The following is a 26488-nucleotide window of genomic DNA, read 5'->3' as shown; positions in this document are numbered from 1 at the left end:
AGAGAAGAAGAAGTGTTTGTGTGAAGGTTTGGGTTCAGGTGTTGGTTCTGAACAGCCGGACTGGAGCGATCAGGCGGAACAGGAGATGCTGACACAATGTAAATCCAGGAGTTGTGACTGATTAAACGGTTTCTTTTTGTTTATTTCTGCCTCTTAGTGCGACACACAGACTTTCACGGGTTGCAGAGTTAATAAGCTCCTAATAACTCAGCGACACACTAAATGGAGCCTGGGGAACGAAGATAGACAGAGCTTGAAAAGTGGAAAATTGCAGGATAGTGAAGGTTGTATAAATGTCATGCATTGCGAAGCTCCGGCTATATTTAAAATTGAAGAAGAAAACCTTGACATTTGGAGAATCTCTGGCAGTTTTTCTCCTCCAGTGCTTTTCTTATTCGTGACTTGAATCGAGTTTATAGGTTTTCTGTTCAGTTTATTATCCAGGAATCTCACGTTCGTTTTAAGGATGCAGTTCATTTCCCATTAGAAGGGAGGAGCAGGCTGGAACTGATTGCACTTTGTTTTTAAGGATAGTTTGGACATTTTTGGAAGAGTTAGCTCAATATCAGCCTGGCTTTGTTTTGGGATAATTTTCCTTTAAACCGTCCAAGTAAAACTGTAGTTTTACTTCACCAATGGGAACATTGTTCAATTCACAACAGCTTTTTGGTTATGGACAGAACCTCAGCATGATGCAGCCACCACCATGCTTTCATAGTTGGTCCAGTTCTGGGAGATTTGCAAATGTCAACTCCCCGCTGATATTCTGATATTCTCAGTCAGAATATCAGAATAATCCAAAGAATCAAACTCAATCCAATCAGAATATTGTAATTGGGGCATTTTCAGATCTGATTCCTGCACATTAGCCAGTAAAGCTATTGATGATCATTTGTAAATCCATTTCTATTCTACAGTTTAATAACATCAAGCTTGTTTTTCTACTGAGAATTTGTTGACAGAAAGCAAAACCATGTCGACTATTTAAAAGACATTGTCAGTTTTTGGCTTAAGTGCAAACTATTCTGTTTCTTCCTTGGAGAAACGATTCAGAAACTCTTCCTGTCTGAAACAAAGACAGTTCAACACCTGGAACAAATATGACATTTGTTTTTTCCCCTTTCCAGTGGAACTGAAGAAAAATGTGCAGCTAAAGGTCACGACAGAAGCACCGATTCACGTCCACTAATCACAAGCACAAAAAACAGAAACATTCAGGAAAAACCGGACGCCCTCAGGACTCAGAACCGCCTGCGCCAGCTGCTGCCTTCCCCAGGAATCCTGGCTGAACGCTGGCTGCATGTTCGCCCGCTGCATCCGAGCGCGTTTCAAAAATAATGGCCTCTGCAGCATCTGGAGCAGTCCCACCGCTACCCTCTAATTTTTCCAAAACAGCTAATAAAGTGACTAAGAGTAGCTTCATCAGCGTCATCATGCATGGGGTCGATGAGTGCACATCAGCTAATAGCTTCCACACACACACACACACACACACACACACACACACACACACACACACACACACACACACACACACCCCCACACACACACACAGACACACACACACGCACACACAGACACACACACGCACACACACACACACACACACACACACACACCCCCACACACACACACATGCACACACACAGACACACACACAGACACACACACGCGCACACGCACACACCCCCACACACACAGACACACACAACCCCACACACACACCACACACACACAGACACACACACACACACACACACAGACACACACACACACACAGACACACACACACAGACACACACACACACACAGACACACACACACAGACACACACACACACACACACACACACACACAGACACACACACACACACAGACACACACACACAGACACACACACACACAGACACACACACACAGACACACACACAGACACACACACACACACAGACACACACACACAGACACCACACACAGACACACACACACAGACACACACACACACAGACACACACACACAGACACACACACACACACAGACACACACACACACAGACACACACAGACACACACACACACACAGACACACACACACAGACACACACACACAGACACACACACACACACACAGACACACAGACACAGACACACACACACAGACACACACACACACAGACACACACACACACACACACACCCACACACACGCACACACACAGACACACACACACACGCTTGTTTGTATTCTGACACTGGATTCATGTCTAACAGCAGTTAGATGGATGAACAAACATCCAACAGTCTGTTTTGCACATATGTGTGCTGTGTGTTGCTCTGGGATTTGCTGCCTGGATGGATGACCTGCAGACTGAATACTGTAAATATGTGGAGGAGCAGATGGTTGGGATAAATGCTCGGTGTTCAGCGCTTCTTGGATTGATGGTTTAACCGAGCCACAGCAGCGGCTGATTGCAGGTCACACTGCTGGTTTTGGTTATTGAGTTAGCAGGTGGCGAATGTGTGGAGACAGGATGAAATCTGCTGCTTTCAAAAACATAAAATGTTTGCAGACTTTAAATTATGCAACACAACAGAACAGCTTTTTCCTTTTATTTACTTTCAGGGAAAAGTTTCCTCAACTGCTCAGGTCGTTGAGGATTTGTAGATGATGTCTTTAGATTTGGATGCTTGATTTTTTACTTTCTCAGCTTACATCATTTATTAAACAATGCCTGAAAGTGATGCTTAGGAAATATGAAAGACCTGAAGTTGAACTGCATCAGCAGTTATTGGAATATAACTCATCAATCCTCATCAATCAGCTTGTTGGTGGTCAAACTTAAGGGTATCCCCCTCGTTTATCTGCGCTGATTTCTTTCATTTTGGGAGATACGTCCATGTGAAGCTTTTCTACCTGAACTCAGGCCTAAAAATCAGCCGCTGTCCTCTGCAGTGAGAGCTTAGACCGACACCGGCCCATTGGGTCGGGTCCAAACGGTTGGAGTTAACAAATCAGAAGCTTTCCTGCTGTATTTAGCAACATTTTAGATGAAAAATATTGGTATCTTTGCTTTGGTTTAGGAGCTTTTCATGCTTTGCAGATAAAGTGTTCACTAGAAATGGCCAGATATTGAACTGGAAACCAATGAAAAACCAACAAAAGCACAAGGAAAATCTGAGAGTCCTTCAAAATGTCTGTAGAGCTGCTGGCTGAGTCTAATTTACTAGACTGAAAGGAAGCCTGTTTCCTGGGAAGGAAAAAATACTGTAAAGAAATGAGAAATAAGCCAAACTGATTTCAAGGAGAGCTGCTGGAGTTCAATGATTCCAATGAATAATAGCTTTCAGTCTTTACAAATTAAATTTACAAAGACGTTACAAAGATATGAGTTATTTACTTGTTGCTAAGCTAATATATGAGATAAACAGTTGGTCTGAATATCAGCTGCAGCAGATAAACGGCTGAGTAAGGATTTCGTTTGGTCTGTTCCCTCCAATCAGACTTGGATGAAACTCTGACTGATTTTCTGATGGATCTTGTTACTATAAAGCCAAATTTGCCGCAGTAGTTTGTCTCTGCGTTGCAGCGAGGGTCAGTGGGTGTCTCTCCCACCACAAGCCGGTTCGGTTTCTCCTGGCTAGCTGGGGCAGCAAACCCACCAAATGTACTTCTTAAGTGCAACTTGAGGAGCCAAACTGGGTCTGTGTCTGTTTGGTCCCAGGAATAATGACACGTTACAGTGATAAACAGGTTCTGATCTGTTTATTAGGAAATGGGTTTAATGATCCGACTGCTGGACAAACGGTGACCGAGTTCATCTGGTTCATCTGGTTCATCTGGTTCATCTGGTTCATCTGCTGGACCCGTCTCCAAACCTTTTGCCAAAATTGTTGACTCAGAAGTTTTGTTGGGCCAATAAAACCCAGCCTAACGCTGAATAATCTGTCCTGATGTCCAAAACCTGAAAAGGATTTTTACGATGGTGTATTGGGATTGTTGTAGTAAGAAAAAAAAATCTCCAATTTTAATCCTGATTACAAATGAAACTTCTCCAAATTTGTTTGATTTTGATTTGCTGTCAAGCTGCAAAACAATCAGACCAAGGGCCACAGATGGCCCCAGAGCCACATTTGGACACCCAGGCTGTGCTAAAGCAGTGCTAGGCTAGCAGTTTCCCCAGGACATTTCTCATGTTTGCCCCTTTACCTCATTAATGTTTTCTGCTTATGTTTAAAGTTGAATGGAAACCAAATCAGAAACTCCTAAAAGCGATTCCTCCTGGCCCCTCCTGCCATTTTTCTTGCAGGAAATAACATTTTCTGTTAACAAGACGCTCAAAGCGGTTTTGCAGAGTATCTTTGTGAGAGTCTTAAAGATTTCGAGAGGCATTATCGATGACTCCACAGATTGAAAATCAGCTGCTGAAGTGCTGCAGTGTGTCTTGCATGCATCCAGTTCACCGTCCAGAGCCTTAATGTTTGGCTGTTCTGTTCTGGAGAACGACCCGACTACTTTGGCTGACCTCTGCAGGGTGACAACGCCAACTGGATGACTGGTTTTCTTTGTGGCATGCTGACTTTCTAACCGCAGTGACTGGTTTTGGTGAATGAGTCAATCCCAGCTCAGCTGGCTCCAGTTTTACATTTTTACATTTCACTTACTGAGGGTAAGTGTGTGTTGTGGAGCTGTTGAAAAGACTTAAGGCCGAAATGTGACAGCTTGTGCCTCCTCCAGAGATGTGGTTGGTTTTCACTTGTTTAATTTTGTTAGACCAGAGAGCTGCAGTCTGGGATCTTAGACAAAGAAAATCATTTAGACTCTTGACCAAAGACGATGAATTCATCTGAGCAGTTGAATAATTTATTTTTTCTTTAATTCAGGGCTGGCCAAATGTTTTGCACTAAGGGCCAAAATGCCCAGGATGGAAGGATTCAGAGGCCAATATTTCCTTTTCCAATTAAAAACTAAAAAATATTATGATTATTATTTTTTCTTTTTCAGCAAAACAGTGAATAAAACATGTAATGTTTTATATTTACCTAGCTGTGTAGAGCCACTTAACATTTTGGATGTATTATTTTCAGTTTTTTTTTAAGTCTATAAAATGTTTTTAGTTTATTTCCAGTAACAAAAATATGAATTTTCTTCTCCAAACTTTGCTGTTTTAGGATGTGTCCCCTAAAGTCACAAGATGTTTTTATGAGGTCAGAAAAGACAGATTTCTGTGTTGTACTTTACATTTTCAGTTGAAGTAGATAAAAACTTTCCAAAAATTAAATGACAAAAAGTGTTCCTGGGTTGCATTCAAGGGCCACGCAAACCCCTTGAATGGGGTTTGCGTTCAAGCCCCATTCAAGGGGCTTGAACGGGGCCTCAGTGATGCTGGATCACTGAGTTTATTCCTCCTCATAAACACTGAATTATCTCTCCACAGCAAATCAACGCTCCATTTGCTGTCAGGGACCCACATGGTCCTTGACATGTGGGTCAGGGACCACGAATGGCCCCTGACCCACATGTTTTGCCACAGCTGGGGTTTAATTGACGGAGGTGTAAGTGTGTGTGTGTCCTGTTCTGCCTGCATGTCCGGATTAGAGCCCAGAATGAGTCGCAGTTTCTACGTTTCTGCTTCTCGGCGGAGCATCCGTTGTTCTTCTAAAACCTGCAGCTTCACCCAGCGGCAGCAGTTCCTCTGATCCGGCTCATCAAGGCGGTTTGGCTTGTGCTCCTTTGGTTCAGCAGCATCTGGATGACTCACCATCTGCCTGCTGCCTCAACAGAAACAAGCGAGATGGAAAGAAACGAGGAATATTTCTCCTTCTCGTCGCTGATCTGTCCTGTTTGTGCCGACAAACCAGCGTCTATAAACATCCTTTCTCAGTGTTGTTGGGGTCTCGCTGTTTTCCTCAGAGGCTTTTTTTCTGCAGAAGCAGTGTATTATTTTTCTGTCCCTCCATCTGTCAGTGTGTATCCGTCCAGCTGCATCCTGCGGCTGGTTGTTAGGGGGAAACTGTCGCCTTTAACAGCCGCATTAGGGAGCCGGTGCGCCCTGCCGGCCACTTGAACCCAACTGCCTCCAGGAGAGTAAACACTCCTAACGGCGGCTCGTCTCCCGCAGGACTGCAAGGCTGAACGAAAGCATCTGATTGATTACCACGGATTGAAGTGGTGGAAGGAGAAGACTAGATGTGTTTAAACTCAGTTTGATTAAACGACTGCCAGCTGTTTTTACCCAATTAAACCTGGGAAATATTCAAAAGCTGACGTGACAAAAAGTACTTCACACAAAAATTGTAAATTTCATTCACAGGAATTCAGAATCGATGTAAAATGTCCTGAAATTAACTTTTATTTATTTAGATTTTGTGACATTCAACATGTTTTTCTCCTGATTCTTAGCAATAAATTAACGTTTTATTTTGTATGGAAAATTATCTGTCAAACATCTCGGGAATCAGAAATCAGCCTGAAACTGAGCAACCGCAGCTGATGTCCAGCATTTGGCCAGCTGGGTTTCCCACTGTATGTGCTGTACAATGGCTGCTGGAAAAGGCAAGAGTTTTATCAACTCAGCATCCAGAGACCACTTGGTTGGTTGGTTGTGCAGGAGGCTCCACTAATGCTTTTCAAAGATGTACGGTTGTATCGTTGCTCATCTGTTTGCAGTTATTTTCAGCTGTGAGTGTAAACGCTGAGCAAAAACCTTTACAAAGCAGACTGGAGTAGATCCAGCAGAAATCCTTCAAATCATCAAAAATGGATTTTTAATTGAATAGTGAGACGTAAAAGATTCCCAGCTCCTGTTACAGTCAGCAGACTGAGTAAAGCTGCAGAGTTTTAAACAAAGCCAGACTAAAACCAGAGAAAGATGCATCCAAGGTCAGAGCAGCTGTGAGTGCCTCCAATACTTTACAGAGCAAACACAATAACCTCTAACATTAATGAAGTAATGCTGGATCACTGAGTTTATTCCTCCTCATAAACACTGAATTATCTCTCCACAGCAAATCAACGCTCCATCTGGAGGCCTGGAAAGCTTTTTGTTCTCTGGATGGTCGAGGCCTGAAGGTTGCAGCATGTAGGGAGTAAACGGAGCTCAGCAACGATTTACCAGGACGATCCTGTAGTTACAACCACCTCCAGGCTGCACACAGCAAAATGACTGAAGACTCACAGAAATCATCTGGTTAGCTGCAAACTCTCAAAGCTAAAATAAATGCTTCCCTCTCGGTGAATAATCCGTGTGCAGCTGCATGTTATTAAAGCAAACCGTTGAAATAAGTTAAATGACAGTTTCTCCTGTGCTTATAATAATAATAATAATAATATTTAAAACCATCTCACAAACTAGTGAATGAGATGCACCAAAAAATTGGCTGTTTATCAGAATAAAATGTTTTTGTCGGAGCAAAACAGTCCAGTTTTCCAGGCAGATGGTGAAGATGCCATGTTGGAGCTGAGCTGGTTGTGTTTAGAAACTGGAGTTGTAAAAATACAGTCCAGCAGCTGAAAGCTGTTTCAAAAGAAACCATTTTAAAACATGTCTTTATTTTATTCAGGCTGCTGAAGAGCGAGAGAGAGCAAGACTTCAGATGACAGTTGATCAGCTTTATCCATTTCATCTTTCAGTCTATTGAAAACCAATATAGTTAAATCTGTAAATAATATTTCCCTCCAGAACTGGAAGATACGTTAATATCCAAAATGAAACACAACAAAAGCCTTAAATAAAATGAATTATTTGTCTCTGTGAGCAAAATGAATCAGCTGAATGGAAATTATGGAGCTTGTTTGAATTATCATGCCATTAAGAGGCACAACAGGCTTAACTGAAATTCATAAGAAAGTTAAAAAACTATTTAATTCTGTTTGATGTCATTTTTAAATAGAAACTTGAATCAAACTAAATCTGTTTCAGTCGTTGAGATGGAGAAACCGTTTCTGTTTTCAGCTATAAAACTCGACTTTTAAAGTTTAAAAAACATTCAGCAAAATTCACCTAAGATGACCAGGATGCAGGAAAGCATAAATACTTCTTGTGTTCATGGATTGTTTTGGTTTTTATTCATCGTTCTCGTCTCTCAGTGAATACTCCAGGATTTACAACAATGGTGCAACTTTAGCTGAACTCAGCATAAAGACAGCAGCTCATTTAAAACCAGTTTAACTGGGCAGAAACTGAAATAAGCAGTGGACGTCTTTCTGCTTTCCGACTCGTTGTCAGCGTTGGTGCAGGCAGAGACTGAAGAAGCTGCAAAATAAAAGCAGGAGGAGCAAATTATTGAGGATAAAGGTGGAGACAAGTTGATGCTGCTGCCACTGAGGGAATAAGTAAACAAATGGGCGGATGAAGCGGCACAACAATTTTAGATCTTCTGGGAACGGTGGAGAAAATGGACGGACGGAAAGCAGAGGTTTTGCTTCATCAGCGGCGCCTCCTTCGTTTCCCTGTCTGCTCCTTTCTGCTGTTTGCCGCTTTAATCGAAGCTTTCAGAAATAAAGCAAGTGGGAATAAATCTCACAAGACTTCATGCAGGAAGCTACGGCGAAACAAAACTCATCCGAACAGCCTGGCAGCATTCTGCAGAACCAGGTTCATTTCACATTGTCATTCATAGAGTTGGAATCGATTATTATCAATCAATTAATCAGGTAAATAATGGGCAGATCTTTCATTGAAAACCACCCAAGGCTTTTTATACAATATTAGAAATACATAAAAAGAAGCAAATAGACAATTTTATTCTCTTTATCGCATCTGTAAACTCCAGGCTGGTCAATAAGAGATTTTATATTTTATTGCCTAAAGTTCAATAAAAGCATTTTTAATGCAGGTTTGATTATTTGTAGCAAAGGTTTGTTTTAAATGCAAAAAGTCTTTATTTTTTACAGTTTCAGCCAGTTAGCAATCGATTACTAAAGTAGTTGATGATTATTTCAATAATTGATTCTAATAATCATTTCAGACCAGAAAAGGTTTCTCAGAAACTAGTGCAGCAGTTTAGAAACCATCCTTGAGTTTGTGCAGATCGAAGAGCTGATGATGAAATGGAGCAAAGTTTGTTCATGTGAAGGTGTTTGATCAATCTACAGGAGATCAGTAGATCGATCAGCAGATCGATCAGCAGATTGATCTACTGATCTCCTGTAGATTGATCATAGATCATCAGCCTGTTTTTCCGGAGCAGCTCATGTTTTTGTTTTTAGCAGTGTTGACGTCTGGAGGCTCATGGTGGCGGTGGGCTGTTTGAAGTGCTGGTGGGCTTTACTGGAAGTGTGTCAGACAGGAAAGGAATGCGGGAAGAGGGTGGGAGTGTGTGTGTGTGGGTGTGCGTGCGTGTGTGTGTGTAGGAGTGTGTGTGTGTGCGTGTGCGTGCGTGCGTGTGTGTGTGCGTGCGTGTGTGTGTGTGTAGGTGTGTGTGTGTGCTTTCCCAAAGGGTCATTGCTTCAGCCTCATTTACCCCCTCCCCTGGTCTTTATTTGCCCCTCAGGGTTTCCCACAGCGCCTCTGATCGTAAAGGCTTTGCTCGCAGCTCTAGATAGAGATGCATCCAGAGTAAATGTGAAACATCTGCCTGGATCATCAAAGTGTCTGAAAAGTTTCTCTGAGACATGAGAAACAACAAGCTGGATTCGTTCCTCAGCCAGCAGGATTTCAGGGAAACCAGTGGAGAAACACTGGTTGTTGTGGTGACCAACGTGTTTGATTGGGATTTTATGATTTTCTGGAATTTGATCACATTTTCCAGGTTTGGATGAATGTGGAAAAATTTCCTTCCAGATTTTATTCTGCCTGTCCTTCATTTCTTCTATACTTTCCTTTTACTTTTTAACTTCTGAATTTGTTGTTTCTTTCTAATTTTGTTTTCTGACTTGTTTTCATTGTCTTTCTGAATTCAGTGCAGCCGAACTTCTGGACAAACTAAAACGTCTTTATGCATCTTGTTCTTCATCCACATGAAAACTGAAATTAATGGCACTGAAAACAATTATTTATAGAGGAGATTTGATTGCTGACAGGAAGTTGTTGTTGTTTTGAAGCGATCTGATTGGCTAACATGGATTTTAGTTTAGTGCTGCACTGCCCCCTACAGGTCTGGCATGTTTAAAACATTTGCTTCTTTTTTGTTAATCTTTTTCTTCTATTTCTTGTGACTTTGTTAGTAAATCTCATCCTGCAACATTTTCTTCCTTTGTTATTCCCATTCAGATTTTGTTGTGTCAATTTTTCCTTCCAGTCTGGCTTTTGCAGGTTTGCTATTTAAACTTCTGCAGTTCATATAAAACTCTGTGTTTTGTATTTAAAATGTCCATAAAGCTCTGTGGAAACAGAGTGAACCATTTCTGTGAAACACAGATGATTCTTTGTCTTTATTCTGAACCATCGTGCCGGTTAGACTCCACAGAGGAGAACCTCTGATCTTTGCTGTATTTACCTTTGTTTCACATGAATCCTCATTAACACCTTGTTTGTTTATGGTAATTAGATTAATCTCTCCTAAAATAAAAGCAGACGAACTGCTTATGGTAAAACTTTAATGCTTTGCAACTCCAAAATACCAGGCTGAAGATTTCAGGAGAAAGAAAAATCGATTTAGCGAAATAATAAGAATAACAATAATTTTTAAAAAAGAATAGAAGGAAAGGAAACCCGTATCATTGGCAAAAAGACAAACTGCTGGCGGCTCTGCAGAGACAGAAACCCGAGCGAATAACTCTGGACTCAGGAGGAACCGGTGGAGGAACCGGTGGAGGAACCGGTGGAGGAACCGGTGGAGGAACCGGTGGAGGAACCGGCTTCATGCACGCATTTGGAAGCCATCTGCAGAGATCTGCCTCCTTTCAGCCTCCGGAGCATCAGTGGGATTTCTCTAGTGACATTTGGCGATAGGTGGGGATAGGTGGCGATAGGTGGGGGTAGGTGGGGGTAGGTGGCGATAGGTGGCGACAGGTGGGGATAGGTGGCGATAGGTGGGGATAGGTGGCGATAGGTGGGGATAGGTGGCGACAGGTGGGGATAGGTGGGGATAGGTGGCGATAGGTGGGGATAGGTGGGGATAGGTGGCGATAGGTGGGGATAGGTGGCGACAGGTGGCGATAGGTGGGGATAGGTGGCGACAGGTGGCGACAGGTGGGGATAGGTGGCGATAGGTGGGGATAGGTGGCGATAGGTGGGGATAGGTGGCGACAGGTGGCGATAGGTGGGGATAGGTGGTGATAGGTGGGGATAGGTGGCGATAGGTGGGGATAGGTGGCGACAGGTGGGAATAGGTGGCGATAGGTGGGGATAGGTGGTGATAGGTGGGGATAGGTGGCGATAGGTGGGGATAGGTGGCGACAGGTGGGAATAGGTGGCGATAGGTGGGGATAGGTGGCGATAGGTGGGGATAGGTGGCGATAGGTGGGGATAGGTGGCGATAGGTGGCGATGGGTGGCGATGGGTGGGGATGGGTGGCGATGGGTGGGGATAGGTGGCGATAGGTGGGGATAGGTGGCGATGGGTGGCGATGGGTGGCGATGGGTGGGGATAGGTGGCGATAGGTGGGGATGGGTGGCGATGGGTGGCGATGGGTGGGGATAGGTGGCGATGGGTGGGGATAGGTGGCGATAGGTGGGGATGGGTGGGGATAGGTGGGGATAGGTGGGGATGGGTGGCGATAGGTGGGGATAGGTGGCGACAGGTGGGAATAGGTGGCGATAGGTGGGGATAGGTGGCGATAGGTGGGGATAGGTGGGGATAGGTGGCGATAGGTGGCGATAGGTGGCGATGGGTGGCGATGGGTGGGGGGGGGTGGCGATGGGTGGCGATGGGTGGGGATAGGTGGCGATAGGTGGGGATAGGTGGCGATGGGTGGCGATGGGTGGGGATAGGTGGCGATAGGTGGGGATAGGTGGCGATGGGTGGGGATAGGTGGCGATAGGTGGGGATAGGTGGCGATGGGTGGGGATAGGTGGCGATAGGTGGGGATGGGTGGGGATAGGTGGGGATAGGTGGGGATAGGTGGCGATAGGTGGGGATAGGTGGGGATAGGTGGGGATAGGTGGCGATAGGTGGCGATGGGTGGGGATAGGTGGGGATGGGTGGGGATAGGTGGCGACAGGTGGGGATAGGTGGCGATAGGTGGTGATAGGTGGGGATAGGTGGGGATAGGTGGCGATGGGTGGGGATAGGTGGCGACAGGTGGGGATAGGTGGCGATAGGTGGGGATGGGTGGGGATAGGTGGCGACAGGTGGGGATAGGTGGCGATAGGTGGGGATGGGTGGGGATAGGTGGCGATAGGTGGGGATGGGTGGGGATAGGTGGCGACAGGTGGGGATAGGTGGCGATAGGTGGCGATAGGTGGTGATAGGTGGCGACAGGTGGGGATAGGTGGCGCTGCACTGCAAGCGTTTCAGGCTGTGCTGCAGAGGCTCTGGCAGATTGAGGTCAGGCTGTTTGTGGGCCAGACCGGACAATGTCACAAATGAAAAGACGGTTATGTTGTGTGAGACTGAAACGACACATTTACATATATATGTATAAAAAGACCCTGAAATAAAGCATTTATAGTTAAATGCGATGAGGATACTGGATACTAATTACATTTAGTTGAGTAACTTTTAGGAGTATTTTTACAGTGGTGGATTTTACTAGATTGACTTGATTATAAAATATTTCTGCTCTTTCTTGAGTCAAATTTCTGAATTTTCTTCCCACAGAATGAAAATCAAGCATGTTTGATCCAAAGATCCAGCGGACTGAGACACAAACCTGCAGCTTCTGTTGAACTTTCAAAAGTTTTTTTTTTTTTTTTTTAAGAAACTGATTTGCAAACATTTTATTTGACATAATTTTGTTACTTATATGAATTATAAAATTTTTAAGTATGAAGTGATAATTTGATCAGTTTCTCTGTACTTTTTACCAAATACTTTTTCACAGCAGGTGGTCTCTGGGTGGTGAGTCAGTAACTACAGTCTTTTCCAGCAGCCATTGTACAGCACATGCAGTTGATCTGCTGGAGATCAGCTGCGGTTGCTCAGTATCGGCGCAGTGCCGATCAGGTGTGGCTCAACAATCAGGAGGTTTTTGTAACGACTCGTTTTCCAGACTCCATAAAACATGAACATATTAGCAGATAACAGCTCAGTGTTTGGTTTTAAGCAGTTTGAATGGAATAATATAAATATGTAAAAAAGGTGACTTTTGCATGACGTGTCTTCTTTAAGAGCAGAACAGCTGTGGTATTTTGAATCGGTCGTTCTTTCTCGCTGTTCCTCTGATTCCTCGCTGCGTCTGCAAGAAGCAGCGTGTCAAGTTAAAATGCAGAGTCTGTAACTTTACCATCCAGTTCAGGATGCTAAGTCTCAGACTGTAAAATGATCTGCTTTTACAAACAATCATACAGGAAGATCAAATGTGTTCGATCAGTAACAGAAGGAAAAACCAATAAACTATCATTTTGCTCCACGCTGGAATTGAAAGACAATTAACCAAAAAACAAATAAAACGGATTCTGATGTTTTATGTGATGTGTTAAAACTGTCCTAGATTAATTAAATGTATCATGTGATTAACTGATTAGTTTAACAGCTAATTGTTTTTTTCTACTCCTTTGTCTGCAAGCGCACCAACAGTTCAGCTTTTTCACCTTATATGAAACACTCAGCTGTAAAATATTACCAGTTTTTTTCTGTTTAGTTTCTAGACTTTCTTCTTTTCTCCTAACTTTATTCTCAAAGTTGAACAGTTTTCTTTCACCTCCTGGTTATAAGCGACGCGTTGAAGCCACTCAGGGGCTGACAGTCTCATTCTGTATTTACTACATTTTCTTCCTTTTTTTCTGCACAGTGAGCTTTGAATTGTTGAAAGTCCTTGAAAAGTGTCTCTGATCTGAGAGAAAAAAGCCGTTTTAGATCCGATTAAGTTTGATTAAACCGTCCTTTGAAATAAATTCAGTCGTTTGTAGATAGCAGCCTGGAGCACAAACTGGGAAAATATTCACATGCAAATGAAGAGAGATGATTGAGATTATCAGAGCGGCGGTGGCGCTCAGATTCAACTAGATCTGCTTGAAACCTCTAAGGACTGATTGTTAAACCTTTAAATGTGTCATGTTTGCATTCTGAAGATACAAGCAGATCATGAGAAGATATTAGAACTACACTGAAACATAGACAGGTGCGACTTCTGGCTTAAAGAGGTCAGAAAAATGCAACAGCTGGTTATGTCAGCAAGTTAATATGTCGAATAATTAACCAGTCGTTTTGCTGCATGTCTGTTTTGTAACCATGTTTGAATATTAGATCCACCCGTTCTTATTGCATTGCTTTGGTGTGGAGTTCTTTACACTTTTTATTGTTGCATTTAACAAAAGACAGTGAGTCTCTGTCATTATTATCATCTGACTGAATATATGATGACGGGTTGGTGCGTCTCCTGAAGTTGGTTTGCGTTCTGTTTCTGTTTTATTAGTGGGGCGGTGAAATCTTCCACCGACACGTTCAGAGGATCCAGGTTGCAGAATTCACATTTTGTATGTTTTTATACTTCAGTTTGGATCTTAACTGCTTCCAGAAACACCTACATGTTTCTGAGTTGTTTCAAAACTCCATGATTGTTGAGTTACAGTCAAAAGGCACTGCACCGTTGCTTACCAACCTCAGCAGAGCTGTATTGCCCGTTAGCTAGCAACACGAAATGAGTTGCAGCCCGTTGGTCAGCTGGTTTCCTCGCTGTACAATGGCTGCTGGAAAAGACTAGATTTTAGTTGTCGACTCAGCATCCAGAAACCACTCGCTGCATTCTGGCTGGTTGAGCAGGAGGCTCCACTAACGCTTTTCAAAGATGTATAGTTGCATTTCTGTTGGCAGTCACTTTGTTGTGTGAGTGTAAACGTTGAGTTGGGGGCGTGGCCAGCAGCAGCTAATTAGCATTTGAAGTGACAGAGACCCTGAAACAGTTCAGACTGAAATGTGATTATCTGAGAATGAGTCTGTGTAAAAGTATGTAATGTTTTGTATAGACCACAGACTGATCTATTGAACTTCTGTTAAGGAAGTTTAATAGACGACTAACCTTTCAGTTCGTCTTTAGGACTATTTTCACTTTATAAGTCTTTAGAAGAAACTGAAGGATTTTTGGTAAAGAGGGTGAAACCCTGAATTACCTCTGATGTCTGTTAGGTTTGCATTTGGTTTCAGTTTTGGATGAAAATGTTTCCGAAATATTAAAATGTGTGAGCATGAAGGCGGGTGTAGGGATAACAAGATGGCCGTTGTGTTCATGGACTGTGATGACATTGTGATCTACAGTGGCTGGAGGGTGGAGATTAGTGGCAGCGAGGCAGAATACATGGGAGGGAACGTTACAGAAAGATTTAAGGGTCAAACGGTTCAGAGCAACAGACTGAGTGGAAAAGAGTCGAAAAAGCTTGTAAGGTAAGAAGGATGCTGAGGTTGGAGCCACAGGGCAGCAGGCCGAGAGGAAGACCAAAACGAAGATTTATGGCTGTGGTGAAAAGACGTAAAGTTCGCTGGCGAGAGCGAAGAGGATGCAGGACTAAATGGAGACAGATGATTCACTGCACAAAAAGCCAAGAGAAGAAGTTCCTGAAAACTGTTGCTGCTCTGGTTTCCTGTGTTCACAGGTCAGAGCAGAGGTACGGCAAGCGGGTAACGCCAAAAATCAGCTGCAGCTTTGGGATCTTAACAAAGACTGAAACGATTCATCAGATTTATACATAATTGAAATGATTACTGATTAATGAACTGAATTATACAGACTCCAAAAACAGCAACTTGCTGATAGAACAACATAATCAGAGCAGGAATGAAGGCGAAACTACTAAAAAATACATTTTCCAAGATAAAAAAAAAGGAATAAAACAAGATTTTGCTTCACCTGCTTCAAATTCTGTAAATAAAAAAGTTATAAAAAATCTCCTAAGGACATTTTGCTTCCAATTATTAGTTTTTCCAAAAAGAAAATTATTTTTAAATTGTTTTAATAAATTTCTAATGTTATTTTAAAGAAAAATCCAAGAAATTTGCCAATTTATTATCCAATTAATCGATTAATTAATTAATTGCTGAATCTGTCAGACTCCAGGTGTGAGCTGTAGTTTGTTATAGTTTGTTGTAGTTTCCTGTAGTTTGTTGTAGTTTGTTTTAGCTTCCTGTAGTTTGTTAGTTTGTTGTAGTTTCCTGTAGTTTGTTGTAGTTTCCTGTAGTTTGTTATAGTTTCCTGTAGTTTGTTGTAGTTTGTTTTAGCTTCCTGTAGTTTGTGGTTCCGGTCTGCAGGTATAGAAACGGTTTTCTCTGAACGCTCAAAGTTCTCAGTTTCTGCCGTCTGAGGAAAGTGAGTCGTCATCTTTACCTCACAGCAGCTGAAAAGGTCAAATCAAACCGATGAACACATGAACGTAGAGTGAAGTTCATGAGCTCATCCACGACAAGGCAGCATGTCAGGTCACATTACATCCGTCAGTCTCTGTAACTTTGTTGCTTTATTTCCTTTTCTCTCTCTGTCTCTTTTCTCCCACTTTTATCTTTTTAAAGCTGCTTTGTAGAAAGACGCCCACATAATAACTCATCTTTCTTGCAAAGGCAGAGAAAACACATGTTCCGACACGCTGGTCGCCCTTTGCATCATGCATGTAATGAGAACCTGAGCCCTCACCAACAAAAGGTTTTTTCCTCTGCAAACGCATTTCGTTTTCAGAGAAACTTGCATAAGCGATGACACCATCTCATATTCATAAACGGTGATAAACACACTGGGGAGAGCTGCTGTCATGTTTTTCCACCAGACCTTTCATTCGCTCTGCAGTCTGTTTTTCTGCAGTAATTTATGGGACACAAACGAGGCGACAGATTTTTAAAACCCCAGGCTGCAGTTTCCGATTGAGCTAAAGGGCAACTGCAGCCGCCAGCGTGTGACTCAGTAGTTATCATGGTTGGTTTATTAGCCTCACATTGATTTTAAAGTCTGTACCACAATTTCTGTTAAACACTTCAGCTATAAGCCGTCTGTATTTAAAATAAACAGAGTTCTGTTGTGCATAATTATAATTTAAAGTCTCGTTTGCAGATCTAAACATTTAAACGGTTTCATAAATAAATCCAAACAGCAAAAATAAGCTTTCCACTTTAAAAGAATAGCAGGTTAAGGTTGAGTTTATAAGGAATGAAGAACCTGCAGCTCTGCTTAACTTTACACATTTTTCAGATTCAGCATCATTAATTACGGCCTTTTAATGATGAATTAATTTGATGAAGCTTAAATAAGTACATTTTATTTTTCTTAATTAAAAAAATAAGACAAGTATATATATACAATATATATATAAAAACCTCATTATTAATATAACATCTGTTTAGTTGGAGATACGAATCAGCTTTCTGATTGGATTTATTTTATGTGTGTCATATGTAAATCCTATTAAATTATATTTTTTTATCTCATTCTGAAGCCATGTGTTAGAAATGTTTTCCTGCTCTATATCAGATACGATTTCATTAATATTTTTATTCTTCCATGTGGAAACTGATATTTAATGATTGCAAATGATAAAAATATTTTCTCAACAAAACTTAAGAAAAACAAATTGTTTAAATAATAAAAATCCATAAATTCACTAGGATAGTTGGTTTTGTTTGAGCTGATCAGGTTAGATTATCAGAAAATAATCTAAATAAACCCAGTAGCTGTGAGTAATTATTATTTTTGTTATTGTTATGTTGAGTCTGTAGTTTATTTTTTCATGCTGTGAAATCTTTTGTCTGTTTCACAAATTGTTCCCACTTGGCTTATTGGTCCAGTTCTCTTTAGTTTGTTTACCAATGGCTCTGTTTTGTTTGTAAATTACATTTTATGCAGATATGCAGATGATGCAGTTATTTATACACGTTTTCAGGGACAGATCATCGGAATTAAGAGCCGCCTGCATCACATAAACAGTGGCAAAGCGCTAAGATTTAACCCAGCTTAGAGAAGGTGAAGCTACATGCTACATGCTAGCTCAGGTAAACAAAGACAGCAGGTTTTTCTCAGAATGTATGAAGGATAAAACACAAAAACTTTCTTTCTTTGGTGTTGAATCTGTTAGATTTGTGTTTTAAAATGAGCTGAAGGAAGCAGGTTGTGCTGACAGCGAGTGTATCCGTTCCACTGGTTGTCTGTGTTTGCAGACTGTTGCTGTCAGCTTGTGTTTACTTGTCTGTGTGTGTGTTTGTGTGTGTGTGTGTGTGTGTGTGTTTGTGTGTGTGTGTGTGTGTGTGTCAGTGAAGCTACGCTCTGTCCCCCCACACACACACACACAGCTGGAGCCTCTTCTGGACGCAGCGTGTTGTGTAACCATTTATATAAAGCCGTATTAGTGTTTCCCCTAAACTTGGGTGGCATTCTTCCTTCCCTCAGAGGCAGGATGACGCTCCAAAGCGCTCGCCTCAAAGATGCCCACATCATTCCTTACACTGCAGTTTGTTTGCTATTTTCCTCTCTGGGATGTTTTGTGCTTTGTGTGGTGGAGTTTAACGTTTAAAGTGAAGATTCTTCTTTAATTGTGAATGGTAGTTCAAGGACCTTTATAAAACTTTAAAGTAAAATTCTGCCCTAGTTTGACGTTTTTCCTTCCTAAGATAGTGGAAAATTCATTTCCATTGTGCAAATGAAACAGTTTTTTTCCCTGGAAGCAGAAGAAGAACATTTGTTTCCAGGACAATAAATTCTGAATGTTTAATAACAGTTTACCAATTTATAATCTGAGACTTACTTCAGGTTTATTTAACATTTATATTCACTCAGTGTTCAAAAGTATAAAGTGTTTAAAATGGATAAATATGTATTAGCTGCTCTATTTAGTGGATACAGAATGAAAAGCTTGTTTCCACTGATTTTAGTAACAAAATAAAATAAACTTCCTACTGTAGCTTCACTGTAAATACTTTATGATGTAATAATATCATGAACTATTTCTATGATTTTGCTGTTCAAGGAAAATTGTAAAGGAAAGTTCTTATTTTTGTTACTGGGATGAAACTAAAAACACTTTATTGACTTAAAAATGGAAAATAATGAACCTAAAACTTTACATGACTGTAAACATTCAGAGAAGCGTAAAACTTTACATGTTTTATTTCCTGTTTTGCTGCTGAAAGAGGAAGAACTCATAATCCTATTTTGGGGTTTTTAATATTTTGTCTTGGAGATTTTGTCCCTTTGTGCAGAAAGTGAGGATATCACCAATAAAACCATTTTATCTCTGGTTTTCTCCTCCTCAGCCGGTAGCTGATCGCTGTGCCTCTTTGGATTCCGACTAACTGAGTGGAAAATATGAATGAAAACATTCCCCCGACTTGTTTGCCCAAACTGCTGCAGGCACAAACACTCAGCCAATCCCAGTTCTGCTCTGCTGCGTCTCTCCCTGCTGCATCCCCTTCCCTCTTAATACGTGTTTCTTCTCTTTTGTGTAACACTACCAGCACATTTCTGAGGACAGGAAGGTGGAGGTTGGTTTTCCGTTTTTCCTCCCCTCAGAGTTTGTCTCTCCAAACTCCCAGAGCTGCAACACAAACAGGCGAAGCCCGACGGTGCTGTGTGTGTTTCTGTGCTGGTATCGGTTCAGGGCTGCTTGCCGTCACATGTTTGCTCATGTGCGACGCTGCTTTCTGCTCAGGTGTTCTGGAGCCGGCAGTGGTTTAGAGAAAAGCTGCTAACAGGTCTGAATCATATCCATGACAACAGGCAGACTGAACCTCGGGGCAAAATGGCAGCTGGCTGTAAAATGCATTAATGCTCGCTTTCTGTGGCTGGAGCTAACATTCCCCCTCGGCGCCGATGAGCTGGCAGGAACATGGAAAAGTAAACCTGCAGCGCTACACAAGATATTTCATCATTTAGAATCAGGAATAAAACTGGGATGAGAAAGAAATTTGGTTTTAAGCATAAAATCTGACTATGTGGCTTCATCATTACGTGGAATGTGACAAGTTGGAACCGTTCCTTTATCCAACGTGCTTCAAAAACAAGAAGCAGAGAATCAGTTCAGTTAGCATTGGTTCAGTTAGCATAGGCTCAGTTAGCATGGTTCAGTTAGCATGGCTTTAGTTAGCATAGGCTCAGTTAGCATGGGGTCAGTTAGCATCGGTTTAGTTAGCATTGGTTCAGTTAGCATGGTTCAGTTAGCATGGGGTCAGTTAGCATGGCTTTAGTTAGCATAGGCTCAGTTAGCATGGGTTCAGTTAGCATGGAGTCAGTTAGCATGGCTTTAGTTAGCATAGGCTCAGTTGGCATCAGTTCAGTTAGCATGGGTCAGTTAGCATGGGTTCAGTTAGCATGGGGTCAGTTAGCCTGGGTTCAATTAGCATAGGCTCAGTTAGCATGGGGTCAGTTAGCATGGCTTTAGTTAGCATAGGCTCAGTTAGCATTGATTCAGTTAGCATAGGTTCAGTTAGCATGGGGTCAGTTAGCATGGCTTTAGTTAGCATAGGCTCAGTTAGCATGGGTTCAGTTAGCATGGGTCAGTTAGCATGGCTTTAGTTAGCATAGGCTCAGTTAGCATGGGGTCAGTTAGCATGGCTTTAGTTAGCATAGGCTCAGTTAGCATGGGGTCAGTTAGCATGGCTTTAGTTAGCATAGGCTCAGTTAACATGGTTCAGTTAGCATGGGGTCAGTTAGCATGGCTTTAGTTAGCATGGGTTCAGTTAGCATGGCTTTAGTTAGCATAGGCTCAGTTAGCATGGGGTCAGTTAGCATGGCTTTAGTTAGCATGGGTTCAGTTAGCATGGGGTCAGTTAGCATGGCTTTAGTTAGCATAGGCTCAGTTAGCATGGCTTTAGTTAGCATAGGCTCAGTTAGCATGGGTTCAGTTAGCATGGGTCAGTTAGCATGGCTTTAGTTAGCATAGGCTCAGTTAGCCTGGGTTCAGTTAGCATGGGGTCAGTTAGCCTGGGTTCAGTTAGCATAGGCTCAGTTAGCATGGGTTCAGTTAGCATGGGTTCAGTTAGCATGGGGTCAGTTAGCATGGGTCAGTTAGCATGGGTTCAGTTAGCATGGGGTCAGTTAGCCTGGGTTCAGTTAGCATAGGCTCAGTTAGCATGGGGTCAGTTAGCATGGGTCAGTTAGCATAGGCTCAGTTAGCATGGGGTCAGTTAGCATGGGTTCAGTTAGCATAGGCTCAGTTAGCATGGGCTCAGTTAGCATGGGTTCAGTTAGCATGGGTCAGTTAGCATAGGCTCAGTTAGCATGGGTTCAGTTAGCATGGGTTCAGTTAGCATGGGGTCAGTTAGCATGGGGTCAGTTAGCATGGGTTCAGTTAGCATGGGTCAGTTAGCATGGGGTCAGTTAGCATGGGGTCAGTTAGCATGGGTTCGGCGAGTTTATACCAGTTGGTTTCTCCATCAGATGAACCAGGCTGCTGCTCTCATCTGACTCTGTTTTATTGAAGCAAACTCAACTTTTTCTCAGTCGATTATTTCAAAGTGGGCATCCTCTGTGCCCCTGGAAGCCAGGGTGGGGGACCCCGTGCGGGTAGTGGATGCTGACCTGATTGTCTGCATGCAGACAGAGAACTGGTTCCCAGTGAGGGATTGGAGGAGGTTGGCCAAAGACAGGAGCTGTTGGCACAACACTCCGCCTCTGTCACGTCCTCTCACACATCTGAGCTCCGTCTGGCGTGAAAACGGCCAAAGAAAGAGGGATTACAGGGAGAATAGACGGGTTTCTCAGCCAGACTCTGACACCAAGGTATTTGAAGAATGAGAGATTATTTCAGACCCAGTTTGAGCAAACAGAGAAATGATTGTTTGCTTCTGAAAAAGAGACAAGAGGCTCAATCATGTATTCACTTCCGGATCCGGTTTGTTTTCTGCATTTAAATGGGAAATCCAATTTCATCATTCATTCAGAGAAAAAGAACAGTTTTTCCTCTTATTAGAAAATCATTCATTAGTCTTTAGTCAGTAGTTTGTAATTTATTGGCCTTAAACCTTAAAATAAACTTAGAATGAAGATAAAAGCTGTTAAAAGTCTCAAATGTTTAAACATCATGTGCTTTAAATGCTCCCTCCATGGCTGTTCATTTTCTTTTCTGGGTTTTTCTTCTTTCACTGTAATCTGCCAACATTTTGAGTCAAAGTTGTTCATTTTCCACTAACTTTTCTCAAGCTTACAGTTGGTTTGTCTTATTTTTCTTGTAAAAATAGATACGTAAGTTTGATCAAACACTAAACTGCCAAACTGCCTCATTCTCTTCCAAACATATCAGATAATCATCAGCGTAGTGTAAAACCTCTGCATGTTTCAGACTGGAAGGTTTTTATTTGGGATGCTACTTTCATTGTAACATTAAATTTAAATGAGTTTTATCTGTTTCTGCTGCAGCTGCTGTTGCTAAACAGCCTCTCCGACTAATTAAAAGTGTTTTGTTTGAAGGAGTTTCTCCTCCTCCGTCCCGCCGCTTTCCGTTGGGCTTCCTGTTCTGCGTGAGCGACCCGTCAGGAGTCCATGTCTGTTTAAACGAGACGTGTCCTGTGTGGGCTCGGAGCCGGCTCAGCCCACTCTGAAACGTAAACACCGCCTACCTCACTGCGCCTCCTGAAAAGATTGTTTTTGGTGTTTTATGAAAATGCAGATTTACAGAGCGGTGAGAAACACATGGGAGCAGAGAAAGAACGGAAACTACAAGCCCACTTTCTGCTGCGCCTTCTTTTCATACGTTTATTTGGTTATAATGTATCTGATTAAACCAGATCTTGTTAATTTGGTGTGAAACTAAATATAGAAGGTAACTAACAGTTTCTTCCAATAAGAGTTTGACTTTTTTGCATAAGTTTTAGATATTTAGTCTGTTGATTTGTCTGATTTGATATTTCTCCAGTTTTTCTTAGATTTTTCAATAACTCGATTCAGTCCGAATGAATAATTTCTGAAGGTTGTTTTTAAATAAATAAGTATTTAGCAAAGATCAGTTGAGTTTTATTACAAGCAGATCTTAATTTTGTTGTCCATTATTGTGACTGATGAGGTCAAAAAAGCTGTTTTAAAATAATAAAATATTCAAATTATTTAATTTTCATTCAGTTTATTTAATATTTAAGCTGAAGAATGTGAACAAAGAATCAACATTGTGCATCAAACTGCTACGAGATCCACTGAACATCTTTCACCTGGAGATGAAGAATTCCTTTAAATGATGGGATTCTCCGGCGCCGCTCCGATCCGCTATGATCCGCTTCGATACAATCTGATCCGATCCGATACAATCTGATCCGATCCGATACAGTCTGATCCACTCTGATCCGATCCGATACAATCTGATCCGATCCGATACAATCCGATCTGATACAATCTGATCCGATACGATCCGATACGATACGATCCGAGGTTGAGGTTTCATTGTTTAGGAATGAGATCCAGAGCTTTTCCTCCTGAATACTTCATGACACAAACCATAAAGATCGAAGCTAAATTCGCTGTCCTGTTGTTAGAGGGGAGAAAACTGTAAAATATGTACTTTGGTTTGTGTTTGATTAAAGATATTGACATGAAAATTGGCTGGACTTTATCAATGTTTGAGAAGTTGAAGACGTCAACATGAAACTGATAATTATTTTAATCATCAATTTATACATAAATTATTCAAATACATTTTCCATCTAAGTCTTTTTCAGATAGAATATTAGGACATTAAAAGAAGCTCATCTGTCCTGCTGAACGTTACCTGTAGTTTTGTCTCATTCAGACCAAAATTTCTTGGTGAGATTTTGTGTTTTTACAGTGTATTCAGCACTGCTGCCACTAAAAAGGCAGAAAAATCTCCGTCTGGATGATTTGGCTCTAAAATGAAGAAAAGGATGTTTTCACACCAGATCTGGTTTTGAGCTTTTTCTTTTTTGCTCGTCGTTTCTGCAAAACAATAAATTACAAATGACCTGTAACAGGCCAAGAATGCAAGAATTTGAGTTTGATTATGAAAATAAAATAGTAGAAGAAAAAATATGCAAAAGAAAACGGAAAACATCTTAAAAGTATGAGAAAAAGATTATAGTTTCAAAGTTGTACTGATAATTTGATTTTGATTAAAGAATAAATAAAACTTAAAGTATAACTTCAAAAGATCCTCAACATTCTTAATTTTTGGTTATTTTTTGCGTTGGAATTTTTATATAATTACTGCTTTATTTTCCAAATTATCAGATTTTATTCCGGTGAAATTAAAACTTTATTCTTGTAACTCTCAAAAATCTAAATAAATAGAAGATGTAAAACTCACTTGTCGAAGAAGAAAAATCAATATGGTAAAAAAAAAATCCAGATTTTCCAAAGATTAAATTTTCAAAGAACAAAAATTTGAATAATTGATTAGCTTGGTTTATTTTCCAGCCCAACTCAAACTCTAACTTTGACATTTAAACCTGACTGGATGGAAAAACCTCTCAGCTTGAGTCAGCATGATGCTGCCACCACCGAACTTCTCCCTGTCTTCCCTCCCGGCGCCGAGCCGTTTATTCTGCTTCCTCTGTGGCTGTGCAGGAAACACACATCTTCTCTCAATGTTTCGTTTTTCCACTTTGTTGCTGTTCTGCTCCATCAGTGATGCATTTTCACTGCATCCATTACTCTCATAAAAATTAAAAATAAATCACACATCTGATCCATTTTTGTCTGCAAATGGACAATTTCCTCCATAACAAGTGAATCAATGTGCTAATGTGTGATGATGAGTGTGTGACGTTAAAATGTGTGTGCGGATGAAGAGATGGAAAACTGAAGCTTATTTTTATCAAGCTGATATGGAAACAGACGTTTATTTAACGCTTCAACGGTTCAGAATGAAACAATAAGATCTTATTAAACAGGCCTCACTTGTTCTTAAGTCTATAAATCCTTGTGTTTAATTTAATTAGCTTGAATATGTTTGTGAATTTAAGTCCTGTTGTTTTTGCTGGAAGTTGAAATGAGACATGAAGTCATGTTTCCTTGCTTATCAATTTCAAATAAAGCGAATGGCGTCCATGAAGGAAACCTCAGTCTGATGTCAGGAGGAAGTGAGTGAACGATTCACAGCCTGATGGGGTCGAGTATCCAGATGCTGCACCGCGTCGCAGCATCTGGACGGAGGGAAACAAAACCAGCAGCACAAAGTCCCAGTTCCACATTCATCACAGCACAGAAACCAGCAATATCTGTCAACATGGAGGCAGCGCCAACTTTGCAGCAGCAACTTTGCAGCAGCAACTTTGCAGCGGCGCCGGCCATCTTAGACAGGAAAAAGGAAAGGAGACAAAGCAGAGAATCAATAAAGGATGGATAAATCAACAAATGAATAACTACCTGGATTTTTTCCCATCTTAAACAAAACTTAAAAGTTTAAAGGGAATCTGTTGCCATATATTTTGTTTATCCATCTGTGACTCTAAAATATGTTAAATGTTTTCTGGCATTAAGTTCGTGTTTTTTGTTTATTGTAACATCTCCTTCCAGTGTTTGGTCATCTGGTTTTTCTGCTGCATGCTCTGTACAATGGCTGCTGGAAAAGACAAGAGTTCTGTTTTTGACTTGTTGGTTGTGCAGGAAGCTCCACTACTGCTTTTCATAGGTTGTATAATTGTGCATCTGTTTGCAGAGCTTTTGTTGTGCAGGTGTTGTGCAGGTGTAAATGATGGGGGCATGGCCAGCAGCAGGTTTTTGGGATTTAAAGAGACAGAGACCCTGAAAAATTTTGGACTGAAATCTGATCATCTGAGAATGATTTAATGTAAAAATGTAATGAACGGGTTTTGAATAGACCAGTGGTGTCTAAAATGGCATCCTGCATGTTTCAGTTCCTCCCTGGTTTAACGCCCCTGAATCAAATGATGGCTGTTTAGAGGCCTGAGCTGAACTCTGACCTGCTGAGGAGGAAGTGAAACATGCAGGATGCTGAACCGACTCTGGACTCCTGTGGTACCGACCACAGACCCATCCTGACCCGTTCAGCCAGCAGAATCTGTTTAATGTGTAGATTCTGATTACAAGCTGCTTCAACAACCTGTCAGCCTGACTGACCTCCTGATTGCCTTAGAAACGGCTCCTGAGCAAAACGTGTCGGTTGGTGTTTCAGGTCGCAGCTGGAGGCGACGGGCGGCGCGGCGGCCGACGGCCAGACGAAGGACGGAGACGCTCCGCCTCCTCGCTCGCAGCAACACGGTTGCTACGACCTGGACGACCTGGACGTCACCTGGCTGCAGCTGGTCAACCAGGAGTTCAGGCAGATGGGTGAGTCGCTGCTGCAGACGCTGCCGCAGTCGCTGCTGCAGCCGCAGCCTCTGCTGTAGTCGCTGCCGCAGCCGCCGCTGTAATAGCTGTAACAACTGTTAACAGAAGAATAAAGTCTCAAACAGACAATTTGCTAAAACAACAAATGATTGAACCAAAACTATAAAAAAACATTTAACATAAAAACAGCGTCTTTGTTTAAATGTCTGAAGTTGTAGTTTTGCTTCATCTGCGTCAAGATGAAGCA

At 41.7% G+C, this 26488-nt stretch overlaps 1 pseudogene; it reads left to right on the top strand.

Moving 5' to 3' along the window:
• LOC129373375 (protein Jade-1-like) overlaps nt 1–26488 on the top strand; it is a 103753-nt pseudogene that overhangs the window by 30305 nt on the left and 46960 nt on the right.

Source organism: Poeciliopsis prolifica, unplaced genomic scaffold (genome assembly GCF_027474105.1).
Source record: "Poeciliopsis prolifica strain line A6 unplaced genomic scaffold, Auburn_PproV2 SCAFFOLD033, whole genome shotgun sequence".
Taxonomy (NCBI): Eukaryota; Metazoa; Chordata; class Actinopteri; order Cyprinodontiformes; family Poeciliidae; genus Poeciliopsis; species Poeciliopsis prolifica.
This window is presented reverse-complemented; position numbering and strand designations above follow the sequence as displayed.